Below are 12,761 nucleotides of genomic sequence, written 5' to 3'. Positions count from 1 at the left end.
GGAAGACTGAGGCACAAATTTATGTGCCTAGACAGAATGACTATGCCTGGATAGGAAGGGGAGGGTGGGGTCCTGTAATTTAAACCAGAGATTTGCCACCAAATAAAATGTTCTTGTGGCATTATCCTTGTGACTGTTCCTAGCGCTGCGCGCTTTTCTGGGCTGAGAGGTCTGAGGTCTTTCCAGGTATCTGTTGTAGCCACTCCTCCAGCTTGGGGGTTACTGCCCCGAGTGCTCCAATTACCACAGGCACCACTGTCACCTTCACTTTCCATGCTTTCTCTAGTTCTTCTCTGAGTCCCTGGTATTTCTCCAGTTTCTGATGTTTCTTCTTCCTGATGTTCCCATCAGCTTTCCGCTGTTCTTTATCCACCACTACAATGTCTGGTTGGTTCGCCATTACTATTCTATCTGTCTGGATCTGGAAGACCCACAGGATCTTTGCCCTTTCATTCTCTACCACCTTCGGAGGTGTTTCCCATTTTGACCTTGGGGTTTCCAGTTCATATTCTGCACACATGTTCCTCTGTATTATTCCAGATTATTCCAGCCTTCCAGCCACTTGATTGTGGCGCTCCATGTATGCTTTCCCTGCCAGCATCATACACCCTGCAGTTACAGTGTGTGTGTGTGTGTATATATATATATATATATATATATATATATATATATATATATATATATATACAGCAAAAATGACATTTCATACAGATTGTATTCATGACAATGTTATATTAGACTATATGGTCCCATATCTGACACAAAAAAGTGACAAAGCTGCAGGCTGAGAGAGGGACCTTGACCTGCTCTTATTTTCATTGCTTGTAGCATGATGGGCAGATAGCACATTGTTACCGTGGAGTATTTGTGGCAGGCAAGGCACTCCTAATGATGCGGGCTAAAAGAACACTGCACAGATCAGAGAGGAGGCAGCCGGAGAAAGCTGAAATGGAGAAAAAAGATTAAAGAAGGAAAATTAGGCATTCTTCTGTTCACGCAGAGCGAACATTAAGTTACAGGTTTAAAACTGCAGAGGTTGGGAAATAAGGTTTTTCTTAGACGCAGTGCTTTTTCAGAAATCCATTCTTCAGCACAAGACAAGCCACAACGATGTGGATGCATCCAAGCGGAAAGGCTGAGCCCAACACAGGCCGGAAGAATTACCAGACGTCTGCAGAATTTCACCCTCATCACAACCTGTCACAAAATGGGTAGAGGGCTGGTTCCAATTGCAGCAGGTTTTATTAGCACAGCTAGAAGTCCACGTAGCTAAACCAGGGTCAGGCAGGCAGGGGTCAATAACGAGCGTGGGAGCATCAGAGAAGAAACAGGAGTAGTCAAGAGTTGGGGACTCAGAGACAAAACAGGGTCTGGGGACAGAAGATCAGGTCCAGATACAGTACAGATCAAAAGTTTGGACACATTTTCTCATTCATTTGAACGAGAAGATGTGCATTAACTCTCAGTAATGCAGGCAGAGTGGCACAAGCAAAACCTCGCACTGAGCGAGGCTCAGTGCAGCGCCTAAGTGTACTGTGATTGATTTGGCGAATGAGAGTCAGGAGTGCAGCACTCAGAAACTGCACGCTTGGGTTGCTGGGAGATGTACTGCGTCAAAAGCTCTGGAGAAGGCTCTGCCGGTGGCCAGAGGGGGAGACAGAGCTCTGACTTCTGACCCAACCAGTCTTAACTTTCTCCCCAAGCATTCTTTTCTGTAACATTAGAGGGGAAAAAACACCTGAAAGACACTGTAAGTGTAAAGAGAAACAACCTATTTATTTGTGAGTCTCATCTACCGGTGTTGTTTCAAAAGTCTGACGATGACATCACATCTCTGATGTTCCCAGCGCTGCAGCATCTCTGCTTTTATCATCAGTCCACGTACATGAGCTGAGAAACAAGCTGCTTCCTGGAGTTCTGTCCCATTCCTGGCGCTGCCTTTTGTTGTCTGTGATGCTCCAATGTTTTCTGCGTCTGAACTATTTCAGCTGCTATATTCTTATGACACGAAGACTCACTTTATTCATGAATGCAGTATCTGCCGTAGCATCAATTTGCTCCAAGACCAAGATGTGAAGCTTTTCCTAACTCAAGGTGCTCCACTTTACATTTATGCAGCATGTAGTTTTTTTCTTCTTTTTTTTTTATGAACTTTGAAGAATCTCCCCAAACAGAAACATTTTCCACTTGGCTCCATTCTGTCATTGGAGTTGCCTTTTTGGTTTTATTGTTATTAAACAGATTTTTGTGCAAACATCTACAACTTTCTTATTTTTTGGGTTAATTGTTTTGTATATCCTCCTCTTCCTCAATGCACTCCTTTAATCAGCTCACTTCTCTCTTTATTTACCATAATTTTAAAGTGGTTTAACTAAATCAACCCTTTGACTGCCAACTGAACCAATAGAGATCATTTGGAAAATAAATAAAAAATAAAGTGTGAATTACTCCCACAAAGCAGTTAAGCAGTAGAATAGTTTTTTATAGATTTCTTTTCCTTTTTCTTTGACTTGGTTGGGTAGTTAAAGGGTTAAAGTAATGTATAGATAATTTGGTTGTACTGGAATGATCTGGGAAAAAATCAACAGTCTTTTAAGACATTGGTGTTCTTTGTGTTGCAACTGGACGGAACCTCAGTTGTGAATTAAACTTTGATCTAATTCACAGAAATGGGTTCCACCCAAAACCCCAGTGAGTTGTAGACAGCATGTGGATTTCAATGAAGCACAAAAGTGGGGAAATGTCTTGTGGGTCAGAACTGCAATGAACAAAGATCACCATGTAACCACTATGCTGGTTACCACTTTGAAGAAAAAAAAAAAACATGCCATATTTTCAGCACTGTCAATGAATTGTCTATTTTCAAAATGATGTCATGTATAATACGCATCAAACTACAAGCGAGACTAAAGAGTCAGTCAGACTTTATGAACTGCGTTAGTTGTTTGTATCATGCTGCACGTTAGCTACCTTAGAAGCGTAACATATTCTTTTTTTTTTTTTTTTTTTTTTAACTTGTTCTGTCCAACAGCTGAGCAAACAGATTAGAGCTGAGGGCTTTTTGTGTTGGACAGGTTTTACTATCACAAAAAGAGGTTATATAGCTTCAAGAAACTAGAGTGTAGATTTGTATAAACCCCTTTTTGTCGTATTATTTTTTATTTATTTAGCGTAACATATTCTTAACCTTTTTACTATCTAATGGGGTCCAGATGACCCCATCCTTACATTAACGTGTTCTCCCTACTATGATAAAGGTGGAAAGATTTCATGTAATCCATGGACACCAGTGAAGATCACAAATCATTGAAGAAAAAAGGTTCAGCGCACTGTCTAGTGGGCCTAGATGACCCCACTCCCAATGTTAATGTGCCTAGGATAGCACAAGGGTTAATACCTGTAACTCCCAGCTTTCTTTGCAACACATTAAAAGGACTGAAACAAATGATTAAACAAATGTGACTGTGACTGCACCAACTCCCAACCTTGTTAGTAACACATAAACAAACACCGTTATACCATAGCCAGGTTAGCGTATTCACAATGTCACCTAACTCTGTTTGCTACTCGTTTAAAACAACAAATAGATGCTCTAAATATCACTTCAACATCCGTAAACACAATCAGAATTGATTCATGTTTAAGGTGTTCCAGCGTTTTTTTGAAAAAAGCCAGACTTTGAAATGAGCCTTACAGTGCATAAAGTACCGTAATTTCCGGACTACAAGCCGCTACTTTTTTCCTGCGCTTACAGCCGTGCAGCTTATTCAGTGACGCGGCTAATTATTGGATTTTATTGGCGGCCGCCGTGTACGTATTTTTGGACACAGTGAATGGTTTGAATTCTCTAACATCAAACACAAGTCATTTATTTTTCAACACACCTCTAAGCAGCCAAACAGCATGGACCTCACTTCAGGTCTTAGACACTTCAGTCATGGTTCAACAAAACGAAACACGCATGTCCAGCCGCATCCCAGAATCCTTTGGTGCCATTAGACACAACGTGCACGTGATCGATCATCGATCATCAATATGATGAAGCTTTCAAGTTAAAAGCAATAGTTAAAAGCAGCGTGAAAAAATCACCAACGGGTTTGGAAAAGCCGGTCAGCTGCGTGACGGAGAGAACAGCGCATGCTCAGGAGTGCATTTACCTCTGAGTCATAGTGACTCGGCTGGCTGCACGTAAATATGTGGCAATAATATCAGCCTTTATTTTGTCGGGACACGACTGGAAACACAAATTGACGTGGTCGTTTTAACGGTTATTAAGGACTGGGCGGAGTTTTGCATTGAAACGCTCACAGCCTCCGTGTGAGCTGGAGACATGTCCTGCTGCTCATCACATAGAGCTGCGGGGCCGATGGCAGTCTGAAGGCTCCCACACGTAACAACTCATCCGCCCCTCATACACAAAACGTACAGTATTAAGTCCGATTGCTCTGCACAGACACGATTTGCTCTGTCCACCGGCGCAATGGGGACGAAGCGCTCCTCCTTGAAGCCGCGCTGGCCAGAGCTGTCGGAGTAGATAGGAAGGGGAGACAAGGAGCGCGCGGGAGCGTGGAGCGCAGAGGCGTCGAGCCATTCTGCAGGCTGCAGCCAGGGCTTACTCGAGGCGTCCGCGGAGCAAGTGTTTGTTGTGGAAGGAAACTTCTGACCCACGCGCCGCGAGGAGGCGCGCATATCGCGCTGAGGCGCGCGCTTTTCAGTCATCGCTGCTTTATTTTACTAGCGTGTTTTTTAACCAGCCCTGTTACTCCCATAACGCTGCCGCGACACAAGCGGAAGGAGAGCTGTACCCGTTCACCCCTCCATCCACTGGTGATACTTGCTCATTCTAAAACACGTACAACAGAATGGCGAGCCGGGCGTTGGCCCCGCCTTTAGCCCCTAAGACTCATGGGAAATGGGGGATCGGGGATGTAAATTTCCTCATCATAACTGAGGGATGTAATGTTGATTATATGGTTACTGTTTGTAATTTTATGTGTGATACCTAGATTGTCAATAAGTTAAAAAAAAATAAAAATAAAATAAAAATCATAACTGAGGAACTTGTGAACAGAATAGAGCTGCATACTGTTTGGCAGATGCAGATAGACTCAAAGACATGAGCGTGAGGCAAAAATGACTTCACCCACTGTGTGCTAATAAATCACACTTACACTCTGAGTCAGGAAGTGATCCGTCAGGATGACAATGTTGCCTAATTCATGCGGCTTGTACCCCGACGCGGCTTGTGTATGTATAAAATTAGTTAAACACGTGAAAATGGGTGGGTGCGGCTAATAATCGGGTGCGCTTTGTAGTCCGGAATTTACGGTAGTTGTTTTTAAAGGCAATACTGAATCATATTTTAAGAAAAAGCTAGGTAAAGAGTCCAGGTGTTATTCTGACAAAGCACTATTGTCCGGTTTACTGAAGAGTGTGTAAAATTAAATTAAAACATCCCAGCTGATTCTGCTGCCCTCAAGTGTTCGAAAAAAAACCTCCAAAGGATCCATCTTTCTGTGTTCTTTTGTAGCTTTAGGACGATCCTGTGAGTAATCAGAACACTGCTGCTCATTAAGAAAAGATTAAAAAGAAAGTGGTTTACATTAAGACACATTAACGTGGACTGAACATCATTTACAGGCCAGCTGGTTAGTTCTCTGCATGGGCTGGCGCGGAAAAACCCCTGCTTCTGAATTGGAAACTCCACTCTGCACATCGGGAGGTAGAAAGCAGCTAATTGCAGCTGCTGTGAGCCACATGTCCGTGATGACCTTCCCCGTTTGCTTCCAAATAAAAGCTAATTTGCCAAATTGCCCACGCGCACACAGGGCCAGACTGAGAATAAAATGGATCACTTTGTGTCACTGTGAGGACTTTAAGATTTCTTGTGTTTATTTGGCTTCACTTATCTGAAGAGTAAACTCACAGGTTTATTGATATTTGAAACAGGCTTGTTGTTAATGTCACAAATGTAATAAAAACTATTATGTGGGTTATGATTTTAGGTTGACAGGAGACCGTTTGTTTTTTACAATCAATTACACTTTTCATAATGAAAAAACAAAAATAGTTACATGACCAGTCTTTTAAAACCTGTCTAGAACGAGGAAATGAGGAAGCACTTTCAGCACTTTTGCGTCATAGTTGGAATTCTCCAAGGTCAAAAGGGAAACAAGGTTTGATGTGTACAAGAAAAAAGAGCCAACAACTTAAGTTACCTTTTTGAGTTCTGGCTGCTATTCTCTGTCCATTAGATTATGATATCTGCCTGAGCAAAGTCTTAGTCACATGTACCTGCACGACACTTGACCTGTACGGGTGCTGTGGGTTTTTGGGTTGTCCGGGCCTATGGAGGGTCATAGAGAAGAGCGGCTGCTGTGTCTTGCGGTTCCCTTGAGGCTCGTCCAGCCACCTTAACCCTTGTGCTATCCTAAGCACTTTAACATTGGGAGTTGGGTCATCTAGACCCACTAGACAGTGCTCTGAACCTTCTTTCTTCAATGACTTGTGATCTTCACTGGTGTCCATGGATTAAATGAAATCTTTCCACCTTTATCCACCTTTGTTATGGTAGGGAGAACACATCAATGTATGGGTGGGGTCATCTAAGATAGCACAAGGGTTAAGGGATATCATAAAACTGGAACATACCATTGTGCGCGTGGTAAGTGTATCACGGGGTATTCATAGGGCTAAGAGACGTTGCTTGCATTTTTAACGGACAAGCGATCCTGTCGTATGGTGCCCTTACGCTGCACTCTCGTCATTAGTCAGGTGGGAGTGCTGACTCCTAACTGACCCAGTGTGAATGCTGCACCCACAGGGTGTGTACGTGTTATGTAAGTGTCTGTAGGATGCCCACACAAACTACATTCTGATTGTCTAACTTTCTCAACAGTCAAGCTGCATGCAATCATCACACTTATAATTGAAACAACACTAAAGAAGCCGTTACACCGACTGCAGGATTTGGCGGACATGAAAAGGTGAAAAAATTGTATGATACGTCTGCATCTAATCTACTTATCCTTTAGTGTTCTCTTAGTGTTCGCTACGACCTGTCATTTGCGACATGTCCGTGGAGAAAAAATGCAAATTTTTGCTCTAGGGGTCTCTGTGACCGGAGGCCCCAGGGAAAACCGAGGACTCGTTCGAAAAACCACGTCTCTCGGCTGGCCTGGGAACACCTCAGGGTCCCCCCAGAGGAGCTGGAGGATGTGGCCGGGGAGAGGGAAGTCTGGGCATCTTTGCTAAGAGTGCTGCCCTGATGAACCAGTTCCAGATGAGCGGGAGAAGGATGGATGGACGAATGGGTCTCTTCGACGTGTCTACAACCTTGATATATTGTGCAGGTAACCTGAGTACCTTGTACAGGTTTGCCTATTTTAAGCCAGCAGACAGCCCATATCTTCCTGTAAGGACTGTTGTGACCATGGCTTACAATAATATGTGTTGCAATTGAGAGAATTTTCCCTTCACAGACGTTGGAAGAGGTCTGACTAGGTGCATTCGACAATAATCATGTTTGAAGTGTTTTTTTTTTAATGAAAATATGAAGAGTTTTATTAGTAAGCTTTCAGTTACCTGCATCTGTACCCTCCATTACACAGGATTCATACCAATCATAAATACAGCATTTGTATGTTAATCCCTGTAGGTGGTTTCTTCAACACTGGCTGTCGATTTTCTACCGTCTTGACCTTCTGGGGATATCGTGTGCCTTTATAGCAAAATAAGTTATGATAGATTAATCTTTCTGATCATGATGCAGGTCACACTTCATCTAGTTTCATATAATCTGAAGTCATTCCTAGAACATGTTTAAATCACTTAAGTTATAAAGAACTAATTCACCTCTGAGGTTCTACTGCTACACAAAAGACAAAAAAAAAACAGTAAACCCAACTCACATAGGTAGGTATTAATGGGCAATAATAGTCATCAACAGATAAAACTCAAGCAAAAGTGGAGAGGAAAACTCACTTTGAATGAAAGAAACCAGAAAAAATACACTTTATAGGGAAGATGTGTGAAAGGATAGAATGACACAGACAAACAGTTTAAACACTAGAACATCAGTTATGAGACAAACTAGTAGGTGATTAACTGGAGCAATGAAACAGCAGGTAGACACATTCTGTGAAACAAATGTTCTGAAGAAGAAAGAGAGAAGGAAGGTAGTCATTGCTGCAGTTTGGGACAAGGAGGAAGACAAACGTCTGTTAAAAGACTTCTCTGCAAATATGACAAAACTCAAATTCATTAGAATTTAAAGAAGATAAGTTGGTCATTGCTACCAAGAACCGACGAGGAGAAAGTTACAAAAATGTCCGTCAGTAGACATATAAATGTTAACTGCAATCAGAGAAAGGGAGGAAGAAGCACCAACTTTATCATCATCAGTGCCTTAGGCTTCGTTCACACTGCAGGCTGAAACGACCAAATTCCAATTTTTTTGCCCTTATGCGGCCTGTATCTGATCTTTTCGTTACAGTCTGAACGACACAGATCCGATCTTTTCAAATGTGACCCAGGCCAATTGGGAATGTGGTCCTGAATCCGATATGTATCCGATCTTTTCAAATGCGACCGCCGTCTGAACGGCCAGGCCACATGTGTCCGACCCGTACGTCATTGATACGCTACAGACGTCATCATTCTGCGTTGAAGTAGGTTGGAACGAGAAAATACACAACAACCATGGCGGACGATGCTGCTGAGACCAGTCAGTGGATGGAAGCGAGGTCACCGATTGGATTAATATTTGGGGTGAAAGCTCTGTTCAGGCCAAACTCCAGGGCTCTTATCGCAACCGGGCGGTTTTTGAAAATATTTCCAGCAAAATGGCGGAGCGTGGTGTTGAACCTTTACAGCAATGACTTTTTTTCCCCTTTCCAACCATGGTCAGAAGAAGCGCAGGGAAGACCGGCTTCTCCAGGGCCGAAGGTGGATCCTCCTCCAGGGTTCATTTCCCCGTTCGGACCCTCAGATTCTCCAGAGCGGGTTTAATAAAGAGTCAATAGCATGTATTCTGCGGGAACCCTTCTTTTATTATCGTTCCTTCCTCCATAACACACAACACAAATGCGCCCCCCCACTGCCCCCCTCATTTCCTTCTCTCTTACACACATGTGCAAGGCCCAAACACACACACATTGTGCTGGCTCCTTTGTGAATATGAATTTAATGACGCAAAAAGAGCTCCGCTGTTGTCAACACTGTTGTTGACATCCATTGTTAACGTTAGCTACTTCCGCAAACGAGTGACGTCGTTCACCGTTGAGTACTGTTCTGCGCATGCGGCTCACTTCTGGGTCATTTCACGGTCACACAGGAGATCACAAAAATTCCCATTTAATTGGAAAAGTGAACGGTCTTGCAAAAAAATCGTATTTAAAAAAAACATCGGAATTTAGCATTAAGCCCTGTAGTGTGAACAAAGCCTTAGTCACAACTGCCATCGGGGGTGGATACGGGCAGGTCAAAAATCTGTATGACGCACACAGGTGACCCTTTCGAAATATCAAGTTCGTAGGCTTTTTGTTGAGCCTGTAAAAAGAAAATATTCATGCATATTTTTTCTACGAGCAGTCGACAGGTCGTAGCGAACACTTAAGATGTAGGGGTAAGGAAGGGGGAAGTAAGTGAGACACAGGCAAGTCGTCTGGATTGTTCATTTTTTCGACCCCCACAGAACTCTGCAAACTGTGCTAAGAGGGCCTGTTAGTGATATTCAAGCTTGCAGCTTCACTATTACAAATTTAAGTGATTAGATCATCAGAGCATTGTTTGTGTGAGCATCTTATGGGCACTTACATATCACCTGCACACCACGTGTGTGCCACATTTAGTATGCAACCTCATTTATGACTACAGTGTGGTATAAGAGCACCATGAAGCATTCATAATGATACAACAGCATCACTATGCTGTTGTATCATTATGAATATGACTGACCACACACACATCAAGGGTATGTTCCATTTTCATGACGTCCCTTGAGATGGGTGTACGGGTCTCAAAGGAACTGTTCAGCTACCTTCTCAGCAACGCATGTTGCAGTAGCAAATTCCAATGAAAAATGTATGCATACGCGCTAATGTGCATTTCAGGGGTGCCCGTTTGAAAGTCTTGCATTCATGCATAGCTGCGCACATTTTGAAATCAGTTTTCTGGCTGTGTACGTACAAAACGCACAGCCATCGAACTGGCCTTGCAAGTTGAACCAGGTTGAACTATGGCCAATCAGGGAATTGGATTTGGCCCAGTTCTAACCATTTGAAAATTGTTCATGGAGGGGAAATGAGTAACTGCGGATTGTTTATGGCTGATTAAATCAATCGGAAACTAAAAAAAGAAATAATGTTTGTATTTATAGCTAATCTATTGAACGGTAGAAATCATCCAAATTTTGAAAAGTGAAAAAACATGATTTAAAAGGTAATTCTATGTGGTGAAGTGAACACTGCTTGATTCTTGCAGACAATTGAATAAAACTCAAAGAATCTGATCATTGCTTCACCATCATCACAGTCTGTCATATCGAATGTCTCTGCTCCATGAAGATCAAACAAGCTTGTGATCGCCTTCAGTCATACAGCGTTGTTTATAAATCCAATAAAACTCAAATCGGACTACGTCTTCCCTGCAAACTGAAACGCAGAAGACTTTTACTGACAGCAGCACTTTGAGTACTGTCATCCTCCTGTGGTTTACCCTCCTGGCCTGTCCTGCAGAGAAAACACTGAAGCAAGGTGGAATGCCAGCTCTTATTCGATAAGGGATTTTAAAAGCTGCCTGACAGGGACAGTAGGGGGGGGAGCTTTGCATAAGCATCCCTTTTTCACTCTGACTGGTTGTGTGACTGGCAGCACGTTGGAGAACCAAAGCATTCTAATTTAAAATATAAGCTTCTCCTATAAAACTTACAGAATCTCCTGAAGGCCTTACACTCCTAGGCACATCAGGCTGAAATTGATAGACTGACTTCAGGATTTGTCCCACAGGAAGCAGAATTTAAAGACATTTTTTGATCAAAAGCATCTTGGTTTTCCATTAATTCATCAGAGCACACACAATGAGTGACATGCTGAGGAAGAAAAGAGTGCGATGACAGTTGTGTCGGAATCCCAACCCAACAACGCCACTCACTGGGAGGAGGAGAAGCAGTTGCTTGGTAACCACGTTTCATGGAGCCATCCATACTTCTAATGAAAAATTTAAACTCCTCACCACTGAACTATTCTCCAGGTCCTCATATGTAGGTAAAATTGTGCTAATCTGAAAAGGAAATTGTTCAAAAAGCCTAATTAATGGCAGAAAACATGAGAGGAAGTCTGTGATCCATTTTGTGACTTGAGATTTAAAAAAAAAAAAACTACAATTTTAAATTCCATTTTTTGCACAACCGATGAAGTATCCAGTTTCAGAGTACAGCAGAAATCCCAACTGAAACCAGCTGCATTTCTGTATATTTCCATATGACTTCCTCTTTTAGACAGCAGTAGTTATGAAACAGAGACGTCAGAGAACCCTCAATAAAAACCCACTCAGGAGAAATAGGGACAGAACACAGGAAGCTGTGAATGCAGACGGTTGAAGTGTAGAATAATTATGATTTCTTCATCTTGACATTTGGAAGTGGAACATATTAGAAAGCAGAGTGAACGTTTTATTTTGAAGTTTTTGTAAAAATCATGAGCCAGGTTCAGATCCTGCCTGGGTTTTCTCTGTGCATAAATGTTTGTGGTACTCGACATGAAAGATTTAAAACATTAAAAAGAGGAGAACCCTAAAAATGATTAGAACCAAAGAAAACAAATAATAAGAATTTCTGGAAATTATTAATCCTCTATAACCATTTGTATCATTTTATATTCACATGTATCGGAGACCCCCATCTGATTGGAATAATCCAAAATGTCCTTAAAAACCCATTGTATGCAATATGGTCCTTGTTTTCTGCCCTGTAGTTCGTCATCACTCCACTAAGGGCAATAGAAGAGCTTTTCCTGCTAATTTCAAATCAGCTGCTTCCATGAAATCTTAAAAACACTTTTGGAGGGAAACGTTTTGCTCATTTTCAACATTTCAGGGTAAGAATTATTTATCTATTGTTCATTTTAAAATGACTACATGCTTTGGAAGAATGCAAAATTTGTTTATAATTAATTTTTTTAAGGAGATGCTCAAAAGTCCCTTTTTTTGAAGTCCAAATCAAGTCTCAGGTCTTGGATTACAACATTTCGTAAAAAATTATATTTTATTGTAGCCAACTGTCATAGAAATTTTAAAACATACTGTAGGGAAAAATTCTCAAAAGTGCAAAAGTGTAGTGAGAAACAGTTCAGCCTCTGTGTGTGAGATTAAATCTATTGACGCAAATATGCATCAAACCACTTCTACTCCAAACTTACTGTCAGAAATTTTTAAGAGTTGTCTTTTAACTCAAGGATTCAAAGACTCAGATTAGGAAGACAGCAAGAAAAACGCGGCTCTTGAACTGGAAAACGGGCAGGCATGGACAGGACGTTGGGCAAAACATGCAGGAAAGCATGAGGGACTGAAATCTTCAGACGAGAATAGTCTGGTAAAGCAGAGAACTTCTCAAGGTCCAGGGAAGAGGAGATCTTAAGGACGTGGGGCATGGGAAAATGATCACTTACTCATGGGCCCACAGGTGCAATGTGGTTTGGGTGGCAGTCGAAGGCGAGTGCCTTCGACTTACAGAAGAGGTACCGGCTGAATATAGTTGGGCTCAC

Source organism: Oryzias latipes, chromosome 19, assembly GCF_053564925.1.
Source record: "Oryzias latipes strain Hd-rR chromosome 19, Olatipes_Hd-rR_3.1".
In the NCBI taxonomy this organism is placed as follows: domain Eukaryota; kingdom Metazoa; phylum Chordata; class Actinopteri; order Beloniformes; family Adrianichthyidae; genus Oryzias; species Oryzias latipes.
Note: the sequence above shows the minus strand (reverse complement) of the source record.